The sequence below is a fragment of the Hyperolius riggenbachi genome, chromosome 2, assembly GCF_040937935.1.
Source record: "Hyperolius riggenbachi isolate aHypRig1 chromosome 2, aHypRig1.pri, whole genome shotgun sequence".
NCBI classification, from domain to species: Eukaryota; Metazoa; Chordata; class Amphibia; order Anura; family Hyperoliidae; genus Hyperolius; species Hyperolius riggenbachi.
In genome coordinates, this window is record NC_090647.1 from 415,060,184 (window position 1) to 415,072,783 (window position 12,600).

A 12,600-nucleotide genomic window follows, 5' to 3' on the forward strand; every position below is an offset into this window, starting at 1 on the left:
TTTTCTATTATAAACTTTGTTATACTTACAGGGTGTCGGATGTCCAGCTTCCGTTCATAGCCCCACCCCCTAAAGGAAGAGGTCATTGGTGCTTCTCTAGGACCAACAAGAGAAGCGTCTGACCTCTTCCATTAGGGGATGGGACTACGGACGGAAGCAGGAAATCTGGACACCTGGTAAATATTATAAAATTTATTTAAAGCACAATCGCTTCCCCCCCCCAGCGCTGCAGAATAGCTTTGAAAAGTGATTTTGCAGGTGTTTATATACTTAGTATTAAGCGCATATGCGCTCCAAATGCGACATGCTCTGCGATTGCGATTACCCCTAATTTCAAACGCACTAGTGGGTCCCTCACAACTTACTTTCATTGGAAAAGCGTTTTTGGGAAATGCTGCCAAAATCGTGCTAGTGGGTCCCAGCCCTTACAGCTGAGCCACACTGCAGTGCACTTTTAGATCCGTCAGCGTGTTTTTAAAAACACACTCCCATTGACTTGTATTAAAATTGCTGCAAAATTGCGATTGCTGCAATGTAGCCACAATTTTTGCTTTGATGTTAATGCAAGTCAATGGGAGTGTGTTTTTAGCTGACTGCCGGCTTGAAAAGCCCTTAGTAGCTTGATGCCCTATGGGGCTTCTTCATGCTCCTGCTAAGCAGTTTATTTACAAATACAGTACCTTCTACTTTAACCACTTTCAGACCGCGAGTCTCTGGGTACCGAAAGTAAACATAATGTGGGCAGTTACCTGGGGCTTTTTCCAGCTCCCTTTAGTCCTTCAGGTCCCTTGCTGCTGTTCCGCACTAATCTGTTCAATAGCTGTTCCCCTCCGAAAGCGGGCTGACTGAGCCAGTCACTGGCTACTGCGCATGCCCGACCCCAGCCGCTCACCTTCTCCGTTGCGCTCCCGGAGCTTTTGGCATATGCGCAGTTGCTATTTTTACAAACTGTGCAAGCGCAACTGCTCCAGGCCTCAAACAGCATGATCAAGGAGGCCTGCGGCTGCACAGCTGCTGAATGGATTGGAGCGGAATGACAGTGAGGGACCAGAAGGACTACAGGGCACTAGAAAAAGCCCTAGGTAATTTAAACTGGCCACATTAGGTTTACTTTAGATTTCCTTTAAAGAGTCTGAAGCCCAAAAAAATCCTGTTTACTGGCCATTTATGTTAAGCAATAAGGTCCTAGCTGAAACGCTGCATTCCCGCGGCAGAACAATGTATTTATATCCCCGGGCAAAATTCGGGGCTCCTTCCAGGTAGAGCTTTGTGCAGTAGCTCTGCTTCTACTCTTCTCTCCCCGCCCCTCTGTCTTCTTTCACTGGGAGAGGTGGAGATTGACATGAGCAGAGGCAGAGCTACAGCGCAAAGCTCAGCCTCCCCCAGGCAGCAAAATCCATGACCTGGAAAGTCGTGGAATTTTGCCCCAGGGTTTTGAGGGTATAAATATCTCGTTCTGCCGCGGGGATGCAGCGTTTCAGCTAGGATCTTATTGCTTAACATAAATGGCCATTAAAAACAGGGGTTTTTTTGGGGGGGGGGGGGGGGGGCTTCAGAGTCTCTTTAAAGGTGCCCTTACATCTACAGATGTTGTAGCCCGATTGTCTGTCCAATTTGATAATTTTATATGATTTCAGTCAAACGCGTCAATCGGATATGCTGGAAAGATCTCAGTCGAAAGTGCTCAATTGCTTGCGTGGCGGTAATGGCGTTTGATATCCGTATGACTGATTAACACCGCCTGTCTGGCCGCCTCCATGTCCCCCTGGTGCCCATGCAGTGTGAAGTCTCACCTGTCCTGCTGCCGCGACTCTACCATCACTTGTGCGCGTGACGTCACCTCATGGTGCACGCTCCATGTGGTACGCATGCCACTTGGTGGCACTCACGGGTGAAGGCAGAGTTAACCGGGAGTCGCAGCAGCGGGACAGATGGGAGTTTACACCGCATGGGCATCAGGAAAGACATTTACATTTGATGGGAGGACAGGCAGGCGGCAAAGGTGGCATCGCTAGGCTGATTCCTGGTTCGGGATGCAGTCTATGGGCAGGCAACAGATCTCTCTACGATCAACAAAGAACCAGCCCTTCCTCTGATTGGCCTTTACATTGCTAGATTTATGGGCACCTTAAAGTGTATCTGTAAGGAAAAAAAGTGCCCCTGTGGGGTACTCACCTCAGCAGGGGCTAGCCTCTAGATTCAAAAGGCTTCCCCATCCTCCATTCAAGTGCTGCGACCCCCGAAAAAGAGCTTCTTGACGCATGTCGGTAGCTCACACAGGCGCAGTAGCTCTGTTCTGCTCTTTTTTAGGAAAAAGTTGTGAGCTGTCTGTGCCTGGCACAGGCATGAGCTGTCTGTGCCTGCACAGTAGCACAGACTCTATTGGGCTTGGTTATTTCTGCCAGAGCCTGAGTGGGACAGAGCTAGCACGTATGCGCGAGGAGGCTGCGTCTCAGGGGTCCCTGCTTAAGATAGGAGGATGGGGGCTTTCCTCTCCCGAGGTGAGTACCCCCTAGGAAAGCCTTTTGCTTACAGTTCAGATTTAGGGCCCCAATCACACTGAGGCATTTTCTGCAGCATTTCAGCACTTTGCTGATCGCTGACGATCAGAAAGAAATGTGTACAATATATTCCTACTGGACAATTCTCACTGCAGCGGTTGCGGTTAGTATAAATTGCAAATGCACCGTGTGAAGCATTTTTGGAGTGATCACCGCAAAATTGCAATGCATATCTGAGTGTGAACCAGGCCTATAGGAAGTCAAAACTGTACTTGGCTTCAGCTTCAAGCAGAGCATTGGGAAACGCAGGTATTGATGGCATTGCCGTGCATCTAGACGTTGGCAGGCACTGACTGGCGCTGCAGTGTTTTTACTAGCATTTAGTTCAGTTAAGCAGTGTTAGGCCCCGTTCACATTTGGGCGTTTTGCCGACGATTTTGGCAAAACGCTCAAGCACTAGCGCTTTTTAAAGTGCTAGTGCAATAATACCTTATGGGCCCGTTCTCACTTGGGCAATTTGCGTTAATTGCCGGCGATTAACGCAAATCGGCAAACGCAAATTTGTATCCTGCACCATTTTCAGGCGATTTCCTAGTGATCGTGTTTAGTGCTATGCAGGGGTCGAGTCCTGTGTGGACGCGGGTGAATGGCGTCCACCCACTTTTTCTTCAGCGTGGACGCCGTTCACCCTGGCTTGTGTGGAGGAGAGCAGAGCAGAGAAGGAGAGCTATGGGGACAGCAGGGATGGGTGGACATCCCCCCCCCATCCCTCACCTTCGGGCTTCCCTTCCTGCCTCTCCCCTTCCTGCCTCTCCCCTCCAGTGTTTTGAAGTGTCGGGCCTGGCGGCGAAAGTGGGCAGAGACTTTCCGCGTTTCAGTCGCATGGGACGCTCCGTTCTGTGTGCGGCTAGAAGACCAGACTAGCCGCACACGGAGTGGAGCGTCCCATGCGACTGGAACGCGGAAAGGGGAGAGGCAGGAAGGGGAGCACGAAGGTGAGGGGGGGGGGGAGATGTCCGCCCATCCCCGCTGTCCCCATAGCTCTCCTTCTCTGCTCTGCTCCCCTCCTGCTGGGGGCACACCTGGCTACCTGGGCACATATACCCCTGCCTATATATACTGGGCACATATTCCCCTGCCTACATATACTGGGCACATATACCCCTGCCTACATATACTGGGCATATATACCCCTGCCTACATATACTGGGCACATATACCCCTGCCTACATATACTGGGCACATATACCCCTGCCTACATACACTGGGCATATATACCCCTAGCTACATATACTGGGCACATATACCCCTGCCTACATATACTGGGCATATATACCCCTAGCTACATATACTGGGCACATATACGCCCTGTCTACATATACTGGGCACATATACCCCCTGCCTACATATACTGGGCATATATACCCCTGGCTACATATACTGGGCACATATACCCCTGGCTACATATACTGGGCACATATACCCCTGGCTACATATACTGGGCACATATACCCCTGCCTACATATACTGGGGACATATACCCCTGGCTGCATATACTGGGAACTACTATACTCATGGCTACTTATACTGTGGATACCTATAGACCTGGCTACCTGGGGGTACCTATTTTGGGGGAACTGCTGTCAGATTATCTGCATTTTTGTGGAACCGCTGTTATGTATTTTGGGGAACAGCTGCCAGATTATGTGTATGTTAGGGGAACGGCTGCTGCCAGATTACGTGTATTTTGGGGAACTGCTGCCAGATTGTGTATGTTTGGGGGACCACTACTGCCAGATTATATGTCCTTTGGGTGTTACGTGTATTTTGGGTGATCCGCTGCCAGGTTTCGCGTATTTTGGGGAACTGCTTCCAAATTATGTGTATGTTGGTGGAACTGCTGCTGCCGCATTGTCTATATTGGGGGAACCACTTCCATGTTATCTGTATTTTGGAGGAACTTCTATCAGATTATGTGTCTTTTTGGTGAAATGCTGTCAGATTACATCTATTTTTGGGGGATACACTACGGCAGAGCTCAAACTTCCTCGGCAGACCTTTTACATCACTGCTAAGGTCATGTATATTTGGCCCCACCCATGACCACGCCCACAGTGTGCTTGACCACGCCCATTTTTGGCACGCAGGAGTTCTCCAAGCGAGTCCACTCACTTCTTTTCCGAGGACTAGACCCCTGGTGCTATAGAAGCGCTAATCGCGATAAATCGCCCCAAGTGTGAATGCGATTTTTCACATTAATCACCAAAAATCTCTAAATCAAAACGCTAGCAAAAGCGGTATCGTTTTGCGATTTGCAAGTGTGAATGGGCCCTTATGCTGGCAACCGATTTCTATAGTGCTCCAACTCTCTAAGCTCTCCCAAAATACCAGCAGTAGAATTTTTTTTAGCCCCGTTAATCTCCAGAACAACGTGGTGTGGCCTCAGAACAATGCATGTGACGCTGTCCTAGCATAGCTCGGAAAAGACGATGCAGAGCGCTGGCAGCGTGCGCTGGCATGCTCACACTAGCAGTCGTCGTTCTCAGTTGCTAAGCTGTTGATCAGTATTTGGATATGTGAAGTTTGCCTAGCCTTGGCTTATTTCCTGTGAAGAGAATTGAAGTCACTGGTTAGTTTCCGTGTTGTTGTGCTGGGATTAGAGTCAGCAGATAAGTAAACTAGCAGACGAGGTTCGTTAACGCTTCCAGTGCCTGACGTGAAGCTCAAAGGTTTCCTTATGTGCCTGCCAAAGCGTTAGCATTCAGCGCTGTGTACCAGGCAGCGTATATGGAAACGGGGTAGTCGGGAGTGCGGAAGAGCCTGAACAGCTCCGGACTGCGGAAGAGGGCTCCTGTGACGGAGGCGACAGATGCATACGGTATGTTCCTGCACACAACAGGTTACAGGCAGGAGGGTTAAGACTTCCCAGCCCCAATCCCAGACACATAGCGGGAAGCGACGCTTATGACACGGGTCATACTTCACTTGTGATCGCTCTCCCTCTGCACGTAGTGCGCGCAGCCAGCCAGCAGCCTATTGCTACCAGAACTGTGGCCTGCAGACGGCTCAATGTGCTATTATACTCCGTCCTGCGTACACCAGGCAGGGCAATGTGATCATCAGATGGTACGCGACAAGACACCATTGTACTGTCTGCAGATTTGAGGTCGCACATGGCAAAAATAAAATAATATTTTTTTTACTTTGAATATTGCTCACAAGTAAGTCTTATGGTGGCCATACATGGTACAATTTTTTCATACAATCTTACCATTTCTATGTAGTATAAGGGTAAATTAAGTGAATATACTGAAAGGATAATTTAGGCAGTTCCCTTATATTACAGAGAAATGGTAATGTTGCATGAAAAAATTGTACCATGTATGGCCACCATTAAGATGGCCATATATATAGCGATTTTGTGGCCTGCCCTATCAAATATCAGTTTAGATAATTCTATCAAATCAGATGAAAATCGGTGCTGCAACATGTCTGCCCGATCAATGATTCCATAGATTTCAGGCTCAAATCAGTTGAATGCATCGTTTGAACATGCTGGAAAATCTCTGGCAAAAGAACAGCGTTCGAGATTGTAACAACCGAATTATGCAATGGACTTACAGTGGCTGTCTCCCCCCCCCCCCCCCCCCCCCACACACCTGTAAGATGTGTGTCTCCGGTGCCCATGCTATGTAAATTCTCACCTGTTCCGCTGGTGCGACTGTCAGTTTCATCTGCTGTCGCCTTTGTTACTGAGTGCGTGTACCACGTGTGGCACAGGTGTACGTGTGTGAAATCATGCACCACGTGGTGCAGAGCTCACGGGAAATTGGGGTGACAACAGGGATGCCAGAAGTTGTTGAATTTACACAGAAGAAGTTGAATTTACACAGCACAGGCGCTGGGGGACATTTTACAAGGCGTCATCTCCAGGCCAATTCCGTATAGATGGAATCGGTCTGCGGTGTGTGTGGGCAAGCAACTGATCTCTTTCTCAACAGATTCAATCAGAGAGAGAGATCTGTCTCATGGTTGATCTGCTCGTACATCGCTAGATGTATGGGCATCTTTAGGCAAAAGTCGCACTTGATTTTGCAAGTGCCCACGGTTTCCTGGTGGCAATTTTGCATTATGTGATGTTTTCAGCGTTCAGCTGACAGTCACGAGGTGTGAGATAAAGTAGTGCATGTATAGAAAGTTTTTTCCCCATGGGAAACCTGTGTGCGATAACTCCAAGTGTGAACCCTGCCTTATAGTAAACAATGTTTCTCTTGTCTTATGAGTTGCTCTGAGTAGGTTCATTCACTCTGTGCTGTCGGTTTTGACGCAACTCACATAGTGTACAATCCACATGGCAACATGAAAGTCTTTCATGTCACCATTCACATTACAGGTGTGTGTTCCCATGAGTTATGATGTAACGCTTCTGGGAACATTTTATCGCACAAAGCACACGTTTCCAGATGGGTACACCTGTGGATGTCTGCGCTCTAGCGCACCACAATGTGTATTCTGTGTGATGGCAACGCATGCACAAAATCGTGTTCGTAAGCGCTCTGTAGTGTGAATGAGCCCTTATTGTTCTCTCCCAGAAAGTTCATGTGGCAGAACTGCAGACTGCCCATATCCTGGCTGATGGCAGGTGCTGTATTGCTGATCTTTTTAGGGTAGGTCCACACTTGTATGTGCAGAAATCTCATTTGTATTTTCGTAAGCATTTTTTTGAACATCACGCTTGTATGAGAAAATATGTCTGTGTTTGTCCACAGCACCACAGTACCACAGTGTGAAAATACAATGAAAAATGCTGCGGGCTGTCTGAAATGTTTCTGCAAATTAAACACAAACCCCAAAAAAGCATCTATTCTGAACCAACATGAGCCACTCATAGAACCGTATCAATCCATACCATGCTCTGATGAGGACCAATAAGTCCGAAGCAGGCTGTATGTATGTTGGATTGGTGTGGCTTTGGAAAATGTATTAGCTACAGGCTCACTGTACACAAGTGGTTGTGGATGTGCAGCCTTGCTTTCAAGGGTATAAAGGGACCTTTTCCGCCACAAATCGCAATTGCTAAACGCTAGCCATTGCACAAGTTACTAATTTTTTTATGCGACTGCGATTTTGCATTTGCAATGCATTACATTGCAAAATCTTGGTAAAAATCGCTCTGAGGCGCAGTCACGCTTTGGTAATAATTTAATCGTAGTGGAAAATACCTACCAAGATTCCTGTTATTTTGCAAACCCTAGCGATTTAAAAATCGATAGCGATTTGCGATTCAGCAGCGCAATCGCTCCAAGTGGAAAAGGGCCCAAAGAGATGATTTGCATATTTGGGAGTGATGCATCATGGGGAACCACAGTTTCAAACTTACAGCTGAATTATTGCTAATACCTTATGTTTTAAAGAGGCAAAATTACATTTACCATTGATTCATCAATTTGCATTATGGAAAACTGAGTGTAAGGTTTACAGAGTATGAACCCTCCCTTATGGATCGTTCACATGTGTGTTGCATTACACCATAATGCAACACACGATCTTCCCTGTGCAGTACGGCTGCTATTTATAAGGGGCCCATACACCTAACGATTTTCCCGCCGATATACAGCAGATTCGATCACTGTGATCGAATCTGCTGTGAAATTGTTGCGCAAACGCTGACCAAACGATCAATTTCTGTCCGAAATCAATCGTTCCCGTCGATCGCCGGCGGGTTTGGGATTGCTTCTATAGCGGTGTTTGAATGTCCGACGACCGACGCAATACATTACCTGCTCCGGCCGGCGTGAGTCCCCGCTGTCTTCTTCTCCGTTGGGTTCCGGGTTCCAGACCGGCTGGCTTCCCTTCCTGTCCCGGCAGGAAGTTTAAACAGTAGAGCACCCTCTACTGTTTAAACTTCCCCGGACAGAAGTAAGTGAAGCCAGCCGGTCCAGAACCCGGAACCCAGCGGAGAAGAAGACAGCGGGGACTCGCGGCGGCTGGAGCAGGTAATGTATAGCGGGGAGGCGTCAGCTCCACAGATTGTGATCGTTTTCATGCTGAAATCGATTCACAATCTGTTTGCAGTAAAGGCAGCCATACGATCCCTCTCTGATCAGATTTGATCAGAGAGGGATCTATCTGTCGGTCGATCCGATGGCGAATCGACCAGTGTACGACCACCTTTAGTCCTGATCGGCAGATGTGCACTGTCTGAAGAGGGGCGTGCAGCAGTGTGTAATGTGATGGACCAGAGCAAGGTGTAAAAGCAAGGTGTTAAAAACAATAGGTCTATTAGCACATATGGTGGGAAAGGAGCCTTGGGGTTGTTTCACAACAAGAGCACTCTGAGGGCCCATTCACACCTGAGCGGGAAACGTGCGATTCCCGCTCAGGGCAAACCGCTAGCAGTTTTGTAAAAAACGCTACACATTGTAGCAAATGGCAGTGTTCTCACTCTCTTTGTATGCAGCGGTTTGGCGGCGATTTTCATTTCGCGCTTTTGATCGCGATTAGCATGCATCGCGTCAAAACCACCGCGTGTCCAGTGATTTCTCCGCATTAATCGTGGGAAATTCCCTCCCGCAAAACACCGGCGATAATCGCCAGCGTTTTGCAATTTTAGATGTGAACAGGGCCTTAAAGAGCTTTTTTGATCACCATTGCATTCAAGTGTTTTGAAAAGGATTTGGACATTGAAATCCTATGGGCTATTTCACCCCAAATCACTGTAAAATCACTCCAAAACTTTCACACTGTGCAAATTGTGTTGCAGTCACTATGCTTCCGAAAAGTTGCACCGCGCGTTCGATGTGGGATAAGACTACAGTATAAACTCATTATAATAAACTCCAAGGGACCAGAAAAACTGGTTTACTATATCAGAAGCGTACTATAACAGAAACTGTCCTAAAAATGGTCCAGCATAGCCTGTTACATTCTCTGCTGCAAAGGACCAACTCTGTCCTCCTATTGGAGGTACAGTACAAGAACTTGCACATTTGGAGGACTACTAGGTTAAGTATACATTAGGGCTGCATAGCCAGGCTGGACAAACCACTGTTAAGGCTCATACACACGTCCGTTTTTTGCGAACGACGGGTCGTTTGAACGACCCGTCGTTCGCCCGCTAAATCGGGCGTGTGTACAGACTGTCGCTCGCTTGATAAGAGTGGGTTTGATGACCCGTCGTTCGCAAAAATCGGACGTGTGTATGGGCCTTAACAGTATTCAGGGCTCATTAAACATTGCAGATGTCACTGAATAGAGGCAACCATTTGATTCCTGTGAGTTGCTCCAATACCTTCGTGGGCAGGACTTGCAGCACGTGTCCTGCTCAGACACAGCATAGTTTGACTTATCTTTTACATCCACACCCTTGTCTGTGTTGCCTTCATGGGTGATATTATCAATGGACGTTCTTGTTACCAGAATGTGCTTAGTAGCTATAGGCGTTTCCTGCAAAACTTTCTGCTCACACTTGAACCAATCATGAAGCCCCTCTTCAAAACACAGCCAATCATGGTAAGCGAGTAATCATCTGTAATGCGAGTGGCTCCGATACCTCTGCGAGTGGGACTTCTCTCCTCTCCACTTTCCTTAGTTTTGTAGCGAGTAGGCCTGGTCTGATCGGCACTACAAGTGAAAGTAGCCTGTACTGCAATCCACACGCTAGCAGACTACATATTGTTTTGTCGCCGATAAACTGAGGCGGCGTTAAATACTATTCAACTCGTAGGAAGATGTCATTCGGGGTCTGGCAGCCGCCAGAGCCAGGAATTACCGCTACGCGGGGCGCGCAGCATACCATTGCTTTGGCTGAAATAACCTGCTTTGACGCTACAAGGAGTGTCATCGCTAACGGGAACAGATACCTGGGAGTGCATACAATCCTGTGGGGTGACTGTGACGATACTTTTATTGGTGATTGCAAAGTGGAGGAGGTAAAACTGCACTCTCTTTTGTTTCTGTTCACATTATTCCTCATCCACTGTACTGTATACAGAGTCAGCATCACGTAGGGGGCCAAAAAAACATGTTTACTATAACATAAGTTTTGTTATATGAGAGTTTACTATACCAGGTGTTGCTACCATAGATTTATAATGGAAATTGGCTGGGACCTGGAATGGTAGTTTACTATATCAGAGTTTATTATGAGATTATACTGTATATAACCATTCTGTACTGTTTTACCTTGACAAAGGGGACCCCGCGGGGCCCCGAAACGAGTCGTCGGTATATGGAGTGGACTTGTCACATTGTTTGAATAAACCTGGACGTTGGTTCATCAGAGTGTGCGGACCTTTCCAATTTTTTTTGCAAGTCTACACTGGTCCAGCACCTCCATAGTGGTGTGCGATTCTTTCTTCGATTGTTGGTTTATACTGTATATAAGGAAGTATACAATACAATTAAAGTATGTTTCACTGTCATTGTAAACGCACATGTTACTCAGTTAACATACAACATGCTGTGCATTACTGCTTTTGAACCCACTGCACCTCACTTGAAGTGGAAACCCCATAGGAATATCATTGGGTTGTGATGTGATGATATTGTCCGTTGCAATGCAAGGAAATGGACTGTGTGAAAGGAGCCTTATGATTTCTGGTTAGGGTACAATAGGCCACTGTTTTTCTTCATTAAAACATTCTTTTTCATGAAAGATGCTGCTGGTTAAAGTGAACCTGAGATGGTACTGAAGCCCCATGAGCACCGTGACCTCCCTCGGCATTCTCTTCAGCCCCTCCGTTCTGCTGGGCAGTCGTGGGCTACTGTGCATGCACGGCTCGGCCACGTGCACATCCCTTGTCACGCACCCGCGCCTGGAGCATTCTGTGTGGTAGTACTGCACAGAAAGCCTGTGGGCCTGAAGTGGTTAGTTTGTGATTGGCGGCGACTAACCGGATTACTGGGAGCCGTAGCGTCAGAAAGGAGGGGCCGAAGAGGATGGCGAGGGAAGCCACAATGCTCATGTGGCTGGAGGAAGCCCCAGTTAAGTATAAATAAGGGCCAGTGTACCATCTGAGGTACACTTTAAAGGACCACTATCACGAAAATCAAAAAATTATAAATACATGTAAAAACATACAAATAAGATGTATGTTTCTTCCAGAGTAAAATGACCCGTAAATTACTTTTCTCCTATGTTGCTGTCAGTAGGTAGTAAAAATATGACAGAACCGACAGGTTTTGGACTAGTCCCTCTCCTCATGGTGTATTCTCAGGTTTTTATTTACTTTCAAAAGCACTTAGGCTTCTTTCCCACCAGGACGTTGCGTTTTAGGGGACGTTATAGGTCGCATAACGTGCCCCTAACGCAACGCCTGCTGGTGTTGTAGGAGGACGCTACCAAGAGCCGCGTTATGCAGCTCTTGGTTCGCCTTTTTTGTGCCATGCGATGCGGAGACCGCGTGATCCGCATCACGTGGTCCCGCCGGCCACTCGCCACACAGAGCGGCCACTCCAGGAAGTAAACACTGCACGTCACTGAGTGCAGTGAATATTAGCCTTGTGGCTGGCCGCGGAGGAGGAGGGATGACCTCCTCCTCCAACATTACTGAGCATGTGCAAACAGTCTAACGCGGCTTAGCCACGTATGACGCACAGCATGCAGCACTTTGTTTGAACGTGCTGCGTTACAATGTAACTCAACGTGGGCACTGTGAACAGCCCATTGATTTTTCATTGCTGTGCGGTGGGCTGCGTTACAGGCTGCACTAACGTGCGCCTGTAACGTCTTACTGTGAAAGCAGCCTTAGGGAATGGCAGTTGCTCAGTCCAACTGCCAAAAAAGTGTGCAGTGAGCAGGGAGGCTGGCCAGCATCTTTGTATAAATGATTTTCAGGGAATGTCTTTATAAAGAATAAAGGCCATGCTGAGAATCCTCATGTAGAGATGGACCAGTAAAAACCTGTCGGTTCTGTCAGATTTCTACTACCTACTGTAAGCAACAGGAACATAAGAGAAAAGTAATTTAGTCCTCATTTTACTCTGGAAGAAACCTACTTCTTATTTGTATATGTATGTATGTATTTAAAATTTTGCAATTTTTCACTATAGTGGTCCTTTTAAGCGGACCCAAACCAAACATTTTTTTAATTAAAAA

The 12,600-nt window shown here is 47.3% G+C and overlaps 1 protein-coding gene across 3 annotated transcripts in view; it reads left to right on the plus strand.

The window, feature by feature from the left end:
• BCOR (BCL6 corepressor) overlaps window positions 1–12,600 on the plus strand; it is a 337,930-nt gene that overhangs the window by 172,491 nt on the left and 152,839 nt on the right. Inside the window, exon 1 of one of the 3 annotated variants that reach the window (XM_068269863.1) lies at window positions 5,160–5,379. The exons of the other annotated variants lie outside the window; for them this stretch is intronic. The gene's annotated coding sequence lies outside the window, so the exon portion shown is untranslated. Of the gene's footprint in view, window positions 1–5,159; window positions 5,380–12,600 lie in introns of those variants that run through there. 3 annotated transcript variants of the gene reach the window in all.